The sequence below is a fragment of the Populus alba genome, chromosome 16 (assembly GCF_005239225.2).
Source record: "Populus alba chromosome 16, ASM523922v2, whole genome shotgun sequence".
Classification (NCBI taxonomy): domain Eukaryota; kingdom Viridiplantae; phylum Streptophyta; class Magnoliopsida; order Malpighiales; family Salicaceae; genus Populus; species Populus alba.
Window position 1 is genome coordinate 10692174 of NC_133299.1, and position 19633 is coordinate 10711806.

Sequence of the window (19633 nt, forward strand, 5' to 3'; positions counted from 1 at the left end):
TGCCCCCTCCTAAGTTGTCTCTCCACCTTCATCTCCATGTGAACCATGTCCTCTAGCTCCACATAGTGCTGTAGCTCAACCACATTAGCAATGTCCTAATTCAACCCATTAAGAAATCTAGCCATGGTGGCTTCTCTATCCTCAACAACATTAGCCCAAATCATTGCTATCTCCATCTCTTTGTGATATTCATCTACTGTCTTATAACCTTGATTCAGACCTTGGAGCTTCAGATATAAGTCTCTATAATAGTGGTTTGGCACAAATCATCTCCTCATTAAGACTTTCATCTCCCCCCAAGTCTGAACGGGTCGCTCGTCATTCCTCCTCCTAATGATCACAATCTGATCCCACCAAATCAATGCATACTCCGTAAACTCAATTATCACCAATTTCACCTTTTTTTGTTCAGAATAGCTATGGCAATCAAAAATCCAATCCACCTTTTTCTCCCACTCCAAATAAGCCTCCAGATCGTTTTTACCTTGAAAGCTAGGAATTTTCAGTTTAATGGTGTCCAAGTCCCCATCCATATCGTCATAAGTGCTCTTGCCACGAAAATTCACATTCCTCCTAGCCCTGTTCGGTCCAGACCTGATTCCTTGGCCAGCTGATGCAAAATCATAGTCATCTTCACCCCCATCTATATTTTCATCAACAAACTCTTCAAATCAGATCTGACATTCCGTGCCGCCATACGGACCATATTTCCCAGGCGATCAGCCCCACTATTCTGTTGCTTAATCGAATTCACCTCATCTTTCAGATCCTTGTACGTTCTAGACAACAGCTCAAGTTGCTGGCCTATGAATCGCAATTAGAAAGCTACATCAACATTTTGTGTCTCTGATTCGTTGTTTTCAGACATTTTTTGAATCTGCAAAATTTGGTTAGTAGCACAAAATATATCCTCACACCTCTCGTGTATCACACAAAACAAAAATTAAGGTTTTTCACTCTATTAAGCTCTCTATGCCTTTTACCTCACAACTTGCTTTCTTTTGGTTCTTTAGGAACTGAAATCAACAAATCAAAGTCAATAGCCTTCGCAACGCACTCTAAATATAATTTTCAGACTCAAGAATCAATAAATATACTGAAAACAAAGCAAAACAAAACTAGGATTACGATTTTGCGAGTAGCAATGCAAATTCATACGAATTGTGGACGAAACGAAGACACGAAATAAAACAGAAGCGAATGTTAAGAAAACAATTACTTGACTCCTAGATAATCCAAATATAGCAGAAACAAAAATATTTGGACAAAACTAAACAACAAAGATCATGTTTTGAAACTTGAGGCAAATCTAACCTATTATGTAATTTTACGTAACAGAATTGAAACCCAGACCAAACGATCTCGAAATGACCTTAAATTCAATATTTAGTATTACAATACTATGAAAACACCAAATATCAATTTATAGGTCGTTCTATAATGTCTAGGTACCCAAACCCCTTGTATGATCAGTTTGCGGCAGAATTGAACCTCCAATTAAAACCTCCAGAAACCGATATCAAAATAATCCCAAATTTAATATGTGGTGCAATCGCATACCCAATACTCAGAATATGAAGTTTCTCAATAGATTCCAAGGTGTTTTACCGAGGGTTCACTAAGAGTAGTGTTTTGCGGCAGAATTGAAACTCGAATTAAAACCTCAAGCAAATAATATCAGAATAAGCTCAACTTTGATATATCATGCGATCCCACCCCCAATAGACTGAATATGAAGTTTAAATTGATTCCGAGGTGGTTTGCTTATGGTTCACCAAGATTTGTGTTTCTGCGGCAAAAATTGAATGATCCTTCAAAGTTCAACTAATCACTCTTTTCTCTATTTCTTTCTGATTTTTTTTTCTTTTTAACAAACTGATATGATTAGAGACAGTAACAAGATGAAATATAAACCTTTTTTTTTTTTTTTGCTTAAATGACATAGACACGAAGAACAAGAAGATGGATGCAAACACTGAAAAACTTAAGGGACACTAAAAAAAATGAAAACAACAAAATGATATGACCTTGTTTCGGAGCCTAGCTCTGATACCAACTGATGCGAACCTCGTGATGACGTGGTCACGCAACCCACAATCAAGATTGAGATCTGATCCCGGAAAGCCGAAATAGGTCTGATATGAGTGCGACACAATGGAAACCTGCCCCAAGGCACCAGCACTATTGGAATGAGTAGAATGACGCCACGAAGCCAGTTAATCTTTGATAAGTCAGATTCAGTTCGTTCAAGAACTGAATAATGCAAGAATCACTCTCACACGTTAAAACTGAAAAGTTCAGAATAATAATCATCAAAGCTGCTGAAATTTTGGCCTACATGAGTTTAAATAGTTCTTGAAAAGTTAACCCTAATGGACCCTTTATGTGGACTTATATGAGGTCCACTCAAAACTGGCCCAAAACCCTAAAATGAAAAGCCCATAACTTAATCCAAACAAACCTTGGATCCTAGCTTAAAACAAAGTATGAATTAAGCCTAAACAAGCCTTGGGCTGTAGCTAACAAAATAAAATAAAGCCCTTATCTCATGGCCCAAATAAGGTTGTATTGGACCCCTCTTGCACATGGATAAGATGTACTAGGATCTCCTCTTGATACTCCAATGGACCTTCCAATTCTGACTTGGTGGAAACCTTCAAAACCAATGCATTCAATGCGTCTTTCAACGTCTTTGTCTTGGACCGAGTCATTGGTCCATTTGGAACATGTAATGGGTCCTTGCTGGTGTTTATGGGCTGGTCCGCATCACTCAGTTAACTAGTTCCATACATTATGAGCGTAGTTATATATCATGATTGTAGTTGTCAAAGATAACTGGTAGTTTAATTGGATATTGGGTTGAGTTAATTATTTTTAAAAAGAGACATTGTTTTATTCTTTATTTTTTTTTTGGTGTTGACCTAGTCAGGTTTGACCAAATGAATAAATATCATATGTCAATTAAGATTGGCCATTATAAGACAATGAATAATCATAGATGAGGTTTTATATTATCTATATCAAAACTTGAATCCAAAATAACATGACCTAGACCTAACTCAAACTGGTTTGGGTATGAATTCTTAATACTCAAACTGGTTTGGGTATGAATTCTTAATACCGAAACCTGATCTGATCGAGTTTTGAGTATCAATTGGGTATCCATAACCCGAACCTGAAACTAACTCGAACCTAAATGCTATAATATATAACTATTTAGTGTGTATTTAGTTTGACATACGTGTAATTTTGTAAAACTTTAAGATTATTTATTTATTTATTTTGAGTCTAGTTTTTGGTTCAAGTCATGTAGACTAATATTCATACACAACCCAAAACCTGACTTTTTGCTTTCGGATTGTACCTGAACTTGATCGAGTCTAAAAATTTCCTACCTATTCAGATTGTCTGGTCGATATCTATTAGGTTTAAGTGAAATTATCATCCCTAATATTCCAAGTATTTCTAGGATTTGTTGAATTTGTATGTTCTGAAAAAAAGGAGAAAGCATATACTAACAAGTGATTTTTTTAAAAAAAAAAAAAAAAAAATTATCTACAGAGTTTAAATGATTCTAGAACTTTCTTGAACCTTGGATCACACAAAACTTGCCTCCTAGTCTTTAACCTTTTTGTGTAGTAGGTTTTTTTCTTGGCATGCAACCTTATAATAACAAACATAATTTTTTATTTGAATATTGAATAAAGCTAAAAGCTTTTTAGAAGATTTTGGATGCCCTATTTTCTATAGAGTTAAGATTTTATAGTAATCGAAAAATGAAAATACCTTTAAATAAGGTCCATAAATTACTATTCATGATTTATTTTCATATTGATTTATGGTTTTTTTTTTTCTATTTGGTTTAAATATCTTTTATTGTTTTTTTTTAAACTTTGTTTATGAGCACCATACCATAATATTACATAAGTAGCTTTATCTGGCTTTATCACTAATCTTAGTACTCTGACTGAGCAATTTTAAAAGTTTCTCTCCTTACAACCACAAGAAATGTCCACTTTTTCTTCCGTAGATCAGTTGCTTGATAGTTCCTCAGTTATGTCACATTCTGAATGGGTATTGGATTTTGGTGCTACATATTATATGCATTCAGATTCTTCATCTTTTACCTTTGTGTTCCCTTCATCATCAATTCTTGTTATGATTGTTGATGACACTCTCATGCTCTTAGCAGGTGTTGGTTCTCTTGTTATATCTCATTTGTCTCTCCTTGATGTTTATCTTTTTTCCGAAACTCAGATTAAATCTCGCTTCTGTTGGTCAACCATGTGATTTTGGTCAACCATATTGATTTATGGTTTTTTTTTTCTATTTGGTTTAAAAATCTTTTATTATTTTTTTTAAAACTTTGTTTATGAGCACCACACCACAATATTACATCAGTAGCTTTATCAGGTTTTATCACTAATCTTAGTACTCTGACTGAACAATTTCAAAAGTTTTTCTCCTTACAACCACAAGAAATGTCCATCTTTTCTTCCGTAGATCATTTGCTTGATAGTTCCTCAGTTTTGTCATATTCTGAATGGGCATTGGATTTTGGTGCTACATATTATATGCATTCAGATTCTTCATCTTTTACCTTTGTGTTCCCTTCATCATCAATTCTTGTTATGATTGTTGATGACACTCTCATGCCCTTAGCAGGTGTTGGTTCTCTTGTTATATCTAATTTATCTCTCCTTGATGTTTATCTTTTTTCCGAAACTCAGATTAAATCTCGCTTCTGTTGGTCATCTATGTGATTTTGGTCAACCATATTGATTTATGTTTTTTTTTCCTATTTGGTTTAAAAATCTTTTATTATTATTTTTTAAACTTTGTTTATGACCACACCACAATATTACATCAATAGCTTTATCAGGTTTTATCACTAATCTTAGTACTCTGACTGAGCAATTTCAAAAGTTTCTCTCCTTACAACCACAAGAAATGTCCACTTTTTCTTCCATAGATCAGTTGCTTGATAGTTCCTCAGTTATGTCACATTCTGAATGGGTATTGGATTTTGGTGCTACATATTATATGCATTCAGATTCTTCATCTTTTACCTTTGTGTTCCCTTCATCATCAATTCTTGTTATGATTGTTGATGACACTCTCATGCCCTTAGCAGGTGTTGGTTCTCTTGTTATATCTCATTTGTCTCTTCTTGATGTTTATCTTTTTTCCGAAACTCAGATTAAATCTCGCTTCTATTGGTCACCTATGTGATTTTGGTCAACCATATTGATTTATGGTTTTTTTTTCTATTTGGTTTAAAAATCTTTTATTATTTTTTTTAAAACTTTGTTTATGAGCACCACACCACAATATTACATCAGTAGCTTTATCAGGTTTTATCACTAATCTTAGTACTCTGACTGAACAATTTCAAAAGTTTCTCTCCTTACAACCATAAGAAATGTCCACCTTTTCTTCCATAGATCAGTTGCTTGATAGTTCCTCAGTTATGTCACATTCTTAATGGGTATTGGATTTTGGTGCTACACATTATATGCATTCAGATTCTTCATCTTTTACCTTTGTGTTCCCTTCATCATCAATTCTTGTTATGATTGTTGATGACACTCTCATGCCCTTAGCAGGTGTTGGTTCTCTTGTTATATCTCATTTGTCTCTCTTTGATGTTTATCTTTTTTCCGAAACTCAGATTAAATCTCGCTTCTGTTGGTCAACTATGTAATTTTGGTGATTATTTAATCAATTTCTTCTTCTTTTTTTTGTTGTGTACAAGATCTGCAAAGAATGAAATATATATTTTGGATGATTTAAAAATGTTAATTGCCGATACTACCACTATTCATTTGTCTTCTTTTCATTTGAGTCCTTCAGTTTCTAGTTTTTATTTATGGCATTCTCATCTAGGTCATGTTTTGTCTTCTCATTTGAGATTTTTAACGTCCATAGAAGTTACAAACTTGTGATATTTCTAATTGTAGTGGGTATAAACTAGCAAAATTTTTTGTTTTATCTTTTAATCAAAGTATTTATGTTTCTTCTTCATCATTTCACTTGATTCATTCTAATGTATGAGGGACCTTCTTCTGTTGCCATAAAAAAAGGGTCTTGATATTATGTTTCATTTATTAATGATCATACTCATTATTGGTGGGTTTATTTAATGAAACATTATTCCAAATTCTTTGAGATATATACAATTTTTCGAGCTATTGTCAAAACTCAACATTCTGCTGTAATTAAATACTTTGGGTGTGATTTATGTGGATAATACACCTCTAATAAATTTTGTTAGTTGCTTGCCTTAAATGGAACCATTCAACAAACTGTATGTACATATACTCTTGAGCAAAATAGAGTTGTTGATAGAAAACATAGGCACATTGTCAAAATTGTTCATTCTCTCTTGTTATCTACTTCTATTCTTAGTGAGTTTTAGAGAGAAGTTGTCCTTACTATTGTAAGTTTGATTAATACAATTCCATGTTTTTTATAATTTAGGTTTATCTCCTTTTGAAAAATTATATGGGTATGTCTCTGATTATTCCTCCTTTAAAGTTTTTTATTGTACTTATTTTGTTCTTCATCCTCATGTAGAACGCAGTAAGTTGCCCTCTCGGTCTGCTATTTGTGTTTTTCTGAGTTATGGTGAAGGTAAAAAGAGGTATCATTATTTTAATCTAATAACTCATAAACTTTATGTGTGTCGTCATATTGTCTTTTTTAAGCACATACCTTTATTTTCTATTCCATCCATTACTCATAGCCTGACTAGACCTAATCTTATTCATATAGATCCTTTTTCTGAGGATTCTGATAGTTTATCATCTTACGTTCCTAGTACCTCAGATACCTCTCCCCATGTTCGACCAATTTGTACTCATCAATTTATAGGTACTGACACTTTACTCTCTAACACACTTGAAGCTCCATTCGCATATATAGCCCCTCAAGCTTCATCTGAGATTGTAGATTCATCTCTATGTCAATTCATACATATTTGTAAGTTCACAAAACTACTAGATTTTGCTTATTCTTATTATTCTTCATCATTTACTTCCTTTTTAGCTTCTATTCATTGTCTCCCTGAGCCCTCTTCCTATAAAAAGACAATTTTTGATCCTCTTTGGTAGCAAACTATAGATAAGAAACTTTCTACTTTGCATAAGACAGATACTTGACATTTGGCTCTCATACCTCCTGGTAAGAGCGTTGTTGGTTGTCGTTGAGTGTATAAGATCAATATTAATTCTGATGGGTCTATTGAGAGGTTGGTTGGAAAAGGATACTCTCAACATTATGGTATGGATTATGAGGAGACATTTGCCCTTGTTGCAAAAAATGACTACAAATGTCTCCTATTCGTACTCTAATTGTCATAACTTTAGTTTATTAGTGATATATCTCCCAACTTGATGATAAAAATGCCTTCTTAAATGGAGATCTTCAAGAAGTTTATATGGTGCCTTCTCCTAGTGTTTCACATGACTCTAGATATGTTTGTAAGCTCAAGAAAGCGTTATATGGTCATAATAAGCACCTTTATGCTTGGTTTGAGAAATTTTCTGTTGTGATCTTGTCTCTTAGATTTGTTTCTAGTGGTCATGATTCTGATCTTTTTATTAAGTGCACTGATGCAAGTCGTATCATTATTTCCTTATATGCTGATAACATGATTATTACCAGTAATGACATTGATGGTATCTCAATTTGAAGATAGAATTGGCTAGACAGTTTGAAATGAAAGATTTGGGTTATCTTCGATATTTCCTGGGTTTGAGGTAACTTACTCACCCAAAGGTTAACTTCTTTCTCAATTGAAACATGTTGTGGATATTTTTAAGCGGGCTAGACTTACTGATAACAAGACTGTAGATACTTCCATTGAAGTTAATGCAAGATATTTTTCTTCTGATGGTTTACCTTTGACAAATCATACTTTATACCATATTATTGTTGGGATCTTCATATATTTCACCATTACTCGTTTAGATATTGCTTATGTTGTTCATGTTATTAGTTAGTTTGTTGTTTTCTTCTACTACTATTCATTAGGCAGTTGTTCTTCATATTTTGCGATATCTTCGGAGTATAGTCTTTTACTTCCATCCACCTCTTCCTTGGAGCTGCGTGCATACTTTGATGCTGATCATGATAGTGATCCCATAGATCACAAGTCTGTTACTAGTTTCTATATCTTTTTAGGTGATTCTTTTATTTCATGAAAGAACAAGAAACAATCTATCGTTTCTCAATCCTCAACCGAAGTAGAATATCATGTTATGACATCTACTATAAAAAAGATTGTTTGGTTATGTTGGTTACTTACGGATATGAGAATTTCACTTTCTCATCCTACTCCTATGTATTGTGACAACTAGAATTCTATTCAGATTGCTCACAAACTCAATTTTTCATGAACGAACTAAGCACATTGAGATCGATTATCATCTTACTCGTCATCATCTCAAACATGACATCATTACTTTGCCTTTTGTTTCTTCTTTCTTGTAGATTGCATATTTTTTTACCAAGTCGCATTTCATTTCTCGTTTTTATTTTCTAGTTAACAAACTCTCGATGTTTGTAGCTGCCACATTATAAGTTTGAGAGGAGATGTTTTTCATATTTTGCGATATCTTCGGGGTACAATCTTTTTATTTATTAAGAGTAGAATAATATTATTATTTCAACCTATATATAATTTATTTGTATTTAAGTTAACACAAATATTTTATAATAAACAGATTAATGAGAATTTTAGTTTCTTTCTCTCTTATTTTAATTTGAATTACTTTAATAATATGCATTTTATATATCTATATTTATCACCCGTCTTATATAAAATATAATTAAGATTTTAGGGTATTTTAAAATTATTGAGACAATTCACTTTTCATTGAGTTTTTTTAAACACAATAAATATTTATCTTATTTTTTTTTGGTATTGATAATTAAATATCATTTTATAATTTAAACGAGACTAAATTCTATTTATTATCATATGATGTAATTTTTAGTTAATGTTGAAAATTTTGGTTGAGTTGTTTTTAACATTTTATTCTCTTCATTCTTTAATGTCTAAACCCAAGAAAAATAAATAAAAATAATACCTTGTTTTTTTTAAGTGGTGCCTCGTGCCCTGAAATCAAGTAGGTTCTCTTTACTCTGAGGTCCGTAGTTTATAATTTAAACACACGAAGTTAATATAATTTGGACAAACAAATAAGCTCTTCTTGTTCCTCGTAATCATAAGCTCTCTGTCGTGTCACAGTCCTGTCCTGCTGCCTGAGTCCACTCCTCTCTTTCTTTCTAAATGTGCAAAAGCAAGAACCATCAAGAACAGCTCCTCTTCGATCTCTTTCTTTAACACTCTCCAAGACACACAAGAAAAACCCTCAAAACATGCGGGGTTTATGGCCCCCTTTCTTTAACACTATACTACTACTACTACTACTACTATTATTATTCATGTCTATTTCAGTGGTTTACTGCGCTAGTTTTCTCCAACTGGAGAGGGCTTTTCCTTTAAACAACCACGGTCTTGAACTTTCCCAACTTAGAGCTCGAGACCGACGCAGACATGCTCGTCTGTTACAAGGCTTTGTTGTTGGCGTTGTCGACTTCTCTGTTCAAGGTTCCCCCGATCCTTACCTCGTCGGGTAATTTTTTCAGCATCCCTTCTTTCCTAATTTTAAGGTTTCTTTATATGGTTTATTTGCGTTATTTAAGGTAAAAAGTTTAATTTCAGTCATGGGTTTTGTTTAAAATTGGTAATTTGTATTTATGGGACATGATTTTCTGCATTTCTAGCTCACATGCACACACTTAAAAAGAACTTGTGGTGGGTATTGCTTGCTTGTTATTCTTTCTAAAAGAGGAATGGAAGTAAAAGAAAGGATATGGGATTTTTGTGCATGTTTTGTTTGAATTACATTAACTGAAGATTGATTCTTTGCCTTTGTTTGTAACCAAAAAATTGATTTTTTTTTTGTTATTTATATTGTATGCTTAGATGATTATTATTATTATTATTTACTAATTTTGCTTTTCTTTCTTTTTGGGTTTCCATTGCAATCAGGGTCACCGGAGCTTCATAGCCCTTGTAATGTATCTGTCTTGGTTCTCTTCAGTTTTTTTTTTTTTTTTGCGCTCTTCCACATTCTCTATAGGATGGGATTTGATAACTAGTCATTTTTTAGTACTTGATGATTATAGGCGGTGATATGGTTTAATTCTTTTCTTTGTGTTTAGACTTTATTTTACAGAAGTGAAATTGGGCTCTCCTCCTAGAGAATTCAATGTGCAGATTGATACCGGAAGTGATGTTTTGTGGGTCTGCTGCAATTCCTGCAATAATTGCCCACGTACTAGTGGCCTTGGAGTAAATCCTCTTTCTTTACCTTGTCACGGGTCTTTCTATACATATGCAGAATTGGAAAAAATAAGCCTCAACTTCCCTCAACTTCCCCATGGTACTTTGTTTGCGTTAATGCAGATTCAGCTCAATTTCTTTGATTCCAGCAGCTCATCAACCGCAGGGCAGGTCCACTGTTCAGACCCAATCTGTACTTCAGCAGTTCAAACCACAGTAACTCACTGCTCTCCTCAGACTAATCAATGCTGTTACACATACCAATATGAAGATGGAAGTGGGACATCGGGCTATTATGTGTCCGATACACTTTATTTTGAGGCTATTTTGGGGGAGTCATTAGTCGTTAACTCTTCAGCTCTCATCGTCTTTGGGTAGGTTTTCTAAATTGTACTGTTGAATAAGTATGGGCGTGTTCAGATTTGTAAGATTGACAATGATTATTTGTTTAGAGAGAAGGGATAGGTACAAGACTAAAAAAATGAAGCTTAATATTTTGCTTAATTGTTGTTGTCAAAGATGTAATATGCAGTTAGTGAATCCACACAAGAGTATGGTGTTTTGCTGCACAATGACTACATGACAAATCAGTCACTACCTGGTGCTACGTGATCATAACCAGTTCACTAATGGCATGACCTTCTTATGGTAACCATTCTTATGCTTTCACAGCAAGGGGCATGTTCACCCAAAATACACAGCTATTACTGTAAAATAGTATTGTTGTTGCTGGATTATTTGAATGATTTATTGCCATTTCATTCTTGTGGAGTTAACCAGCAAACTTAATTGATGCCAAGGAATAAAGGACTGAGTCCCCCTTATGACAAAATATGAGTTGTGTGCTTCCTTTGCCCTTCATCTATCTCATACTCTCCTATCTGAATAAGTTTATTTTGTTCCAAGATTGATCTGCCTTTTTTGTATGTTTCTTATTTTGCTAGATGGTGGTGTTGAAAACAGGTGTAGTACCTACCAGTCTGGGGACTTGACTGTGACCGATAAAGCAGTTGATGGGATTTTTGGATTTGGCCAGGGGAAACTCTCTGTTATATCACAATTATCAACCCACGGGTTAACACCCAGAGTGTTCTCTCATTGCTTGAAAGGAGAGGGCACTGGAGGTGGTATATTGGTTCTTGGTGAGATTCTGGAGCCAGGCATGGTTTATAGTCCACTTGTCCCATCACAGTATATCATTTTTTCCTTGGAAATCTTTTCTTTCCCCAACAACCCAACTTCGTTTGATTGTTGTCCTTGCTTTGTATAAGCAGTAGCAACTGAAATCTTATTGCCTGAGAAATGTCAAGGCAATGGGACAAGCTTTGATATTGCACACGGATTTTTAAAAGAATTTTTTTTTTTTTCTAGCATCTTATTGGTCAGTGATAAGACGTTTTCTTCTGCAGCAGTCACTTGTACATTACTTTTACCTTTAGCTAGGATACCATATTTCACTGGTGTTTAGGAGTAGACAAGCACTTCACAAGCTTTATTCAGTTGGTTTTGTATTTGGAATAACCTTTTAGAATAGTACCAAGCCAGATTTGCTTTTAGGATTTCTCATATTTTGCAGGAATCTTTCTAGGTATTTAAAGTGGTCACAGAAATTGCATATTTTCAATGTTAACAAGTCCAGTGAAAGAAATGAGACTTTAACTGCTCAAGAACCTTTCAAAAACTCAAAGAGTTGTTACATTTATCACCAAATCTGCCTACTATCATACATCTTTCTCTTGTGAATGTTATTGCTCTGTTGCACTACCTTTTGCATTCCTCATGCAATCGTATTGCTATCTGGCATCTTTAGTTTGATTTTGAACAACGCTAATTTGCTGTGATTTCCTTTTCAAAAATTGTAGGCCTCATTATAATTTAAATCTACAAAGCATTGCTGTTAATGGGAAATTGTTACCAATTGATCCATCAGTGTTTGCAACATTGAATAGCCAAGGAACAATTGTTGACTCTGGAACAACTTTGGCATACCTTGTGGCAGAAGCTTATGATCCTTTTGTTAGTGCTGTGAGTAATTTTACCATCTATACATGCAAAGGTCCTCCATGTTATAATAAACGATGTTTGCAGCTGAGAGAAATGAGCCTTAATGTAAAATATTTTTTTCCATTTAAAATATTAGGAATCCTTCAATATGATTGACATTTTGATACAGAACCTTGTTGCATAGTTTCATGACGAGATATTTTATGAGAAAGCAACTCATTAAGATATTATATAGGGTTTCATTCTTGTTCTCTTTGTGTTGCATGAGGCAACTTGTTAAGATATTTTATAGGGACTCGTTCTTGTTCTCTGGTGTCAGCCAAACATTTCTCTACAGCAACTATATCTTCTTAGTCATTCATATTCCTGCAACCCTTATCTCACAAATACAAAGTGGACAATTAAAGTAAAAATCAGATAATATAAGAAAGCTTGTTTTATCCACATGCAATCTCTTATAATTAGTAAGCTTTTTCCTAAAAAAAATAAAAAATAATTATTTTGAGTTCTCCCAATAAGGTGATTTTAAAGAGCTGGTTTGAGCCTTTTAATAGTGAGATAATAATGGTAGTGAAGTTATTGAACTGGAATGTAACAAAGTATTGAATTAGCATGATTTAAACAATCACAACTAAATTTACTTTCAGCATGCTTAAGTTTATTTGATTGGTGAATGTGCAGGTGAATGTCATTGTCTCGCCATCTGTTACACCTATAATATCTGAAAGAAACCAGTGTTATCTTGTCTCAACCAGGTTCATTCTTCTATTTTATTTCCAAATGATGTTTTTGCTGTTATGTTACACCACAAAAGTTTTCTTTCTAGCTTTTACTTTCCCTTTTTTCTTCCTCGATAACTTAATTAGTGTTTTTTTCTTTCTTTCTATGCAATGTATCTCAGATGTTTCCCCTGGCCAGTTTTAACTTTGCTGGGGGTGCATCTATGGTGTTAAAACCTGAAGACTACCTTATACCTTTTGGTCCCAGTGTAATTTGCTTCTCTTCACTTTTGCTAACTTATTCATTTTCCCATCAGTATTGAACTGAACATGTTTAATCAGAACATATCTGCTGTTTTCACTGAATGAATTGTAACATGGACCACCTCTCTCTCTCTCTCTTCTGTAGCAGGGTGGTTCTGCAATGTGGTGCCTTGGTTTTCAGAAAGTTCAGGGAGTAACTATCTTAGGAGGTTGAACTCTAAACTTTCACTTCTTTTATTGACATGAGTATATCTGGGAAGAGGCTTAACCTTTTTTCCTTACCATCAACTGGTCATAATGTCAGTACTGGGGGTGGGTAAGTTATGAACTAGTTGGGGCCTTTAATAAAACATGCACAACTTTATGGGGGGCAACATAAGTTTTCTTAAAAATAAAAAATAAAAATATAGTGCAAAGCTGAAAAATATTGGGGGTCTCTATCTGCTGGCCCTGCATAGTCTCAAGTGCACCATTGGTGACCATTTTTACTCCTGCTTTTGGTGCTTGTCATTTGTTTTATCATTATTTTTTTGAAATGCATTTTACAATGACATGACTGGATGACAGCTTTCTGGGTTGGGATTGTGCCAAATTCTGCTCTTTTGTAATGAACCTCATTGACTTACAAATCTTGTGTCACTGAACCAACTAACTCGTGGGTGTTTCAATGCCTTTATGCACACCTCGTACCTTTTAAAACAGTGAGTTAAACTATCCTGTTGATTGCGTTGGCTTTGCAGATCTTGTTCTGAAAGATTAGATATTTGTATATGATTTAGTACGACAACGGATTGGTTGGGCTAACTATGACTGTAAGTTCAAAAACCTATGATGATTCAGTGAACTCCTTTTCTGTTTGCGTTGCACACATGGAAAATAACCCCATACATTTCAATTCTTTCTGTCAGGCTCCTTGTCTGTAAATGTTTCTGTAACTTCTAGTAAGGACTTCATCAATGCAGGACAGCTGAGCTCATCAAGGGACATCATGCTCTTTGAGCTGCTGCCTCTGACCGTTATGGTTCTCACAATGCACATATTATTGTTGGAGTTAAAATTTTTGTGATCTAAACCTCAAATTTAAGTTAATTCTTTGCTCAGTCTTCAGTGTACGTTGGCTTGGCTGGTTTTTATTTATGGTGACTGGAAAGGCATCGTTGTGCTGTTTATTTGGACTGTAGAGGTAGCTGTTTCTTGTTACATAATACTTTTCATGTTCTGATGATTGGAGCATCTTCTATTCTTCTGATGGGAAACTTTATTTTCTTGTAATGGATCCTCCATATTCAGCAGTGCAAGAATTGTAAATTATCTCCATAATGGATTAGGTGGTGTTTTGTCATTGTAATTGTTGCCATTGAAACTAGAATACACAACCTTTTTTAGTTTTTTGGTTTTACATGTCTTTTCTTTCCCTTTTCTTTTGTGAAAAATTAACTGTAGTTAGTTGCTGTTTTTTGAGGAGGTTAAAGATACTAAAATCAATTATCTTATTTTTTAAAATTTTCAATTCCTTTTAGCAATGCTGGTAGTAATGTTTACATTTGGGAACTTTTCCTCTGGGTCAGAAAATGTATGTGCTTGCATTGAAATATTTAATATTTTGTTTTACAACTTAGGGTTTTTTTATTAAATAAAAAAAAACCCTTGAAACGAAAATTTTATATTTATTTCCAGAAGAGATCTTGACTGATAATTCGATAGAAGATGAAGAGCTGAAGAAACTATTGTTCCAGTGAGGGTTATGGGAATTTGTGATGAAAATAGAATTAAAAAACTGCATATTGTGATATGAAGATAAGGATGTGGGATTGAAATATCATATGATAAGGCTTCTTGTTCTTGGAAATGATACTAGAGTTGATAATATAATTTGTAATGATTAGTTTGTTTATCATAAAAAATCAGTTGCTAGTGGTGATTTAGATGTAAGATAAGATTTCAGAATTAAAAATGATTTTATATATATTATTAAGTAATGATATATTGCATATTCACTTGAATATCGCATTTAATGTTCATATTAAATATTTGTTCAATTGCAATGTGTTTATGCACCCGAATATCAAGGTACTTATTTAGGGATACTATAAAAAAATCAGATTCCTTTGAGATAGTAAAATTGAAAGATAAACACACGTGTTTATGCATCCGAATGTCAATAATCCTTATTTGAGGATACCATAAAAGGTCAGATTCCTTTGAGATATTAAAATTGAAAGGTAAATACATATGTACCAATACATACATAAAAAAAAAAAAAAAGATTATCATCAGCTCAATACTAAATTTTTTGCATCAATGGTTGTAACTTTTGTTTAAGATAACCTTGCCTATATTGTTTCCAACATACAAGAAGAAATTAAATTGCACTATAAATTTAAAAATTCTTACTATAAAGGATTGGCTGCAAAACAAAAAACACTTGAGGAACTTTTAGGAACATATGGGGACTCATTTGAAATGTTACCTAGATTGTTTGTGGTTTTACAAGAATAAAATCCTAGAAAAGTTGTTAAATGGAAACATAATGGATAGCTTGATAGTGGAACAATTGTTTTTGGTAGAGTTTTCTAGGCATTTGGTCTTGCAATTGAGGGGTTCAAGTCTTGTAGGCCAATTATTAGTGTTGATAGCACCCATCTATATGGAAGGTTCAATGAAAAGTTGTTGATTGCAGGGTTTTTTTTATGCAGACAATGAGATTTCTCCTCTAGCTTATTCACTAGTTGAAGAACATAATGTTAACTAGAGATGATTTTCATTACTTATTCAACATGACATTATAGGTGACCGTAGTAGTAGATATATAATATCGGATAAGCATGATGGTATTAAGCATAGAATGAGAGAAATTTGGCCTGAAATGAACGGATAACATTGGTATTGCATTGACACCTAACAAACAACTTCAATAACAAATTCAAAGATTTGTCAGCTGAAAAAAAGTTGCTTAGGACGTGTTATGAATCTTTGAAGCATAAATTTGATGTATGGTTTGATTATATAGGCAATAGTCATCTAGAATGGAAAGAATGGCTTGGGTGGGAACCAAAAGAAAAATGGACACTTTCTTATGATGGGGGTCATTGATATCGTAATATGACAACAAACATTTCTAAATCTTTTAATCATGTTTTGAAAGGTGCACATGTTTTGCATGTTTCTGCTTTAGTCCAATTGATATATTTTAGGACTAATGCTTATTTTGTTATATAAAAAAGAAGGATGCATATAATTACATTGCATAAGAGAAATTATAGCCTCCTGTTGTTCAGTTGAAATTAGAAAGCAAAATATTTAGGTCTAGAGATCATACTACGATACTTTTCAATGTTGATGATGAAACTTTTTAGGTTCACACCCTATATAAAATAGGTGTCAAAAAAGAAGTTAGACGAATAGTTAAGTTAACAAATCGAATATGCATACATTGTAAATGGTAGAGTTATCATTAATCTTGTTCCCATGTTCTTTCATGTTGTGCATAAAGGCATCTTAATATTACCTAGTATGTTGATCAATATTATAATCTTTAGATGTATAAGAACACATATGAGACTCCATTCCATTAATTACCTAATGAATTAAAGTGGAATGAATATACTGATCCTCAAGTATACCAAAACCTTTCAAGATGAAAAATCGACCAGGGTCAAAAAAGTCAACTTGATTGTATAATGTGATGGATGCAAAAAAGGGTTATATAGATGTAACATATGCAGTCAAACATGGCAAAACATAAAAAACTTGTGAATACAAACAACATATGTAATAAGATAGACAATTGCATGTCTTTTTATTATTGTTTGTAATTTAATTTTAGTTGTTTGTTTGTAGTATTTATTTTCTAATTTTGAATTATATTTTGTATTTTATAGGTACATTTGGTTAGGATGCCACATACATGAGGCACGTCATCGTTATCTACACATAGAATTTCTCGGTATATGGATCCGATTCAATTGATCCTTCTATTCTACGGTTGCACAAGTTATATAAATCAGAGGCCATGTATAATGGGAATGTATTTTTGTTTTTTATTTGACAAAGACGATTAATTATTGTGCTGATTACCCTATAATTTATGTTAATACATTGAACCTTTTCTTTTATTATGCAGGATTTGAGTAAGATGTATTGTAGATTCTATAAGTTGATGTCGCTTTCAAATCCTATGATCCCATACATCATGCAGATAATTTTTTATTACATTACATGTCTTCAACACATAAAGATGGATCATGAATTGCTCATGACACTAATTGAGAGATGGAGATGAGAGTCTCTCACTTCTCACCATCGTGTTAGGGAGATGACACCTACATTGTAAGACATTGTTATTCTGTTTGGCTTGCCTATAGATGGGAGAGCACTTACAACTATGAATAACTAGAATAAGGTCACTTTATGCGAGCATGCATTCGGACAAGTACTCCCTCTTGAAATGTTCGAGGGGAACACTTTATGCATGGGATGGCTTTGGAAAAAAGTTTTATAAATTACTTGATGATTATGATGATGAGATTTTATAATGGTATGTTAATGCACACTAATAGTTCAATTAACATATTGAGTTATCTATATTTGATTTGAACTCAATGTTATGTTGTGCAATTATGCTAGAGCATACATACTTCATATGTTTGGCATTATATGTTTCACGGATATCAGTGGAATGTTGTGCCTTTGTTCTACCTACCACTACTGGAGGATTTTCAATCCATTCCACTATATAGTTGGGGTTCAGGTGTTCTTACATGTTTGTATACATATTTGTGTTAAGCTAGCTTAGAAAAATCAAAGCAAATTGGAGGATATTTATTACTTTTACAAGTAAAATAAATGTAATAGGTTTATTATTTTTGTATTATGTTTTTTTATGTCTAAGGTGGTTACTAATTGCTGTATGTTTTTTTTTATACATAAATCTATGGTCATGGGAGCATTTACACTTGGGGCAACCACCAATTAGTCTAAACTTGTTATGTCTATCCAAGTTTTGGAGATTGATCTACAACTTCTATTAAGATATAGTTAATATGTTATTAAACATACAAATTATGATGTTTAGATTAATAATATTTTTCATGAAAACCTTATTTAATAAGTTTTATTATTTATTTATTAACAGATAGTATGGAAGTACATATTTTGAAAATAATCCAACTCATATTTTGTCATTTTATCGCAGCGAGTTAGATAACCAACATTCAAATCAAGTATATTGGTAAATTATGATAAAGAAATAATTATTTGCATTGATGGTAAATGATGAGAAAGTATTGACTGCGTTGATGTTGGTAAATAATGATAATTAATTGCTTGCGTTGATGTTTAATATGTTGGATAGTGATAAATGTTAGGAAATTATTGCATAGGTTGATGTTGAAATTTTTTGATATTGATAAATATTATGAAATAATTTTTCATGGGTATTAAATGATGAGAAATAATTGGGCATTGTTGATGTACAAATTTTATGTTCTTGGTAAATGATGAGAAATAATTGTATAGGTTGATGTTGGTAAATGATAGAAAATAATTTGCATTGTTGATGGTTTAATAGGTTGTGTGAAATTCTTATTTAGAAGATGATATATTAGCTACTCAACTTATCAGCAACAATTATCCCCCTCATATTTTTTGAGCTTGTTGAAATGCATTGTCTGGACTATGAAATGCGACAATTTAGTTGTAAGCAACACATTATGTTTGCCATAGATACAAGCAATTAGTTGCATTCCATTAGTCTTTCGGATAGGCACGCTAATTATAATTGGATGATCCGCCATCTCCATCATAAATTGATGTGGGATGATGAAGAAATTTTATTCTTAGAGAGGTGCTTCTTGTAATTTCTAAGAAGGAATGCATAGGTTGATACCTGAGTATAACACGACAAATCATTACACCAAACCCAATACAGGTTCCTCTACAAGAGGAGATGAAGTATGAGCCATATGCACATTGGATTCAAAATGTTGAGTATTTTTTTTTATTTTTTTACAGACTTCGACAAAACCATTGCATTTTATTTATGGATTAAAAATTTCTATTTGCTTCATATTAGGTTAGACAGTTGTTGCATAATGGTCGACGTGATGTGGCTGATCTTCATGATCTCGATGATGGTGATGATGGAATTGCTCGTTATTATGCATCTTCTTAGTTTAAGACATGTTGTACTATACTTGATATGTTATAAGAGACATTGAGCCTAGATGATGTTGTCTTAGAAGATGAGACCACATATAGCTAAAATAATAAAAATAAAACCCATAATTTAATT

At 33.0% G+C, this 19633-nt stretch overlaps 1 pseudogene; it reads left to right on the top strand.

Annotated features, from left to right (window-relative positions):
- The first annotated feature begins 9184 nt into the window (after positions 1-9184).
- Positions 9185-14796, top strand: LOC118052500 (aspartic proteinase 39-like; annotated as a pseudogene).
- The last annotated feature ends 4837 nt before the right edge of the window (positions 14797-19633 follow it).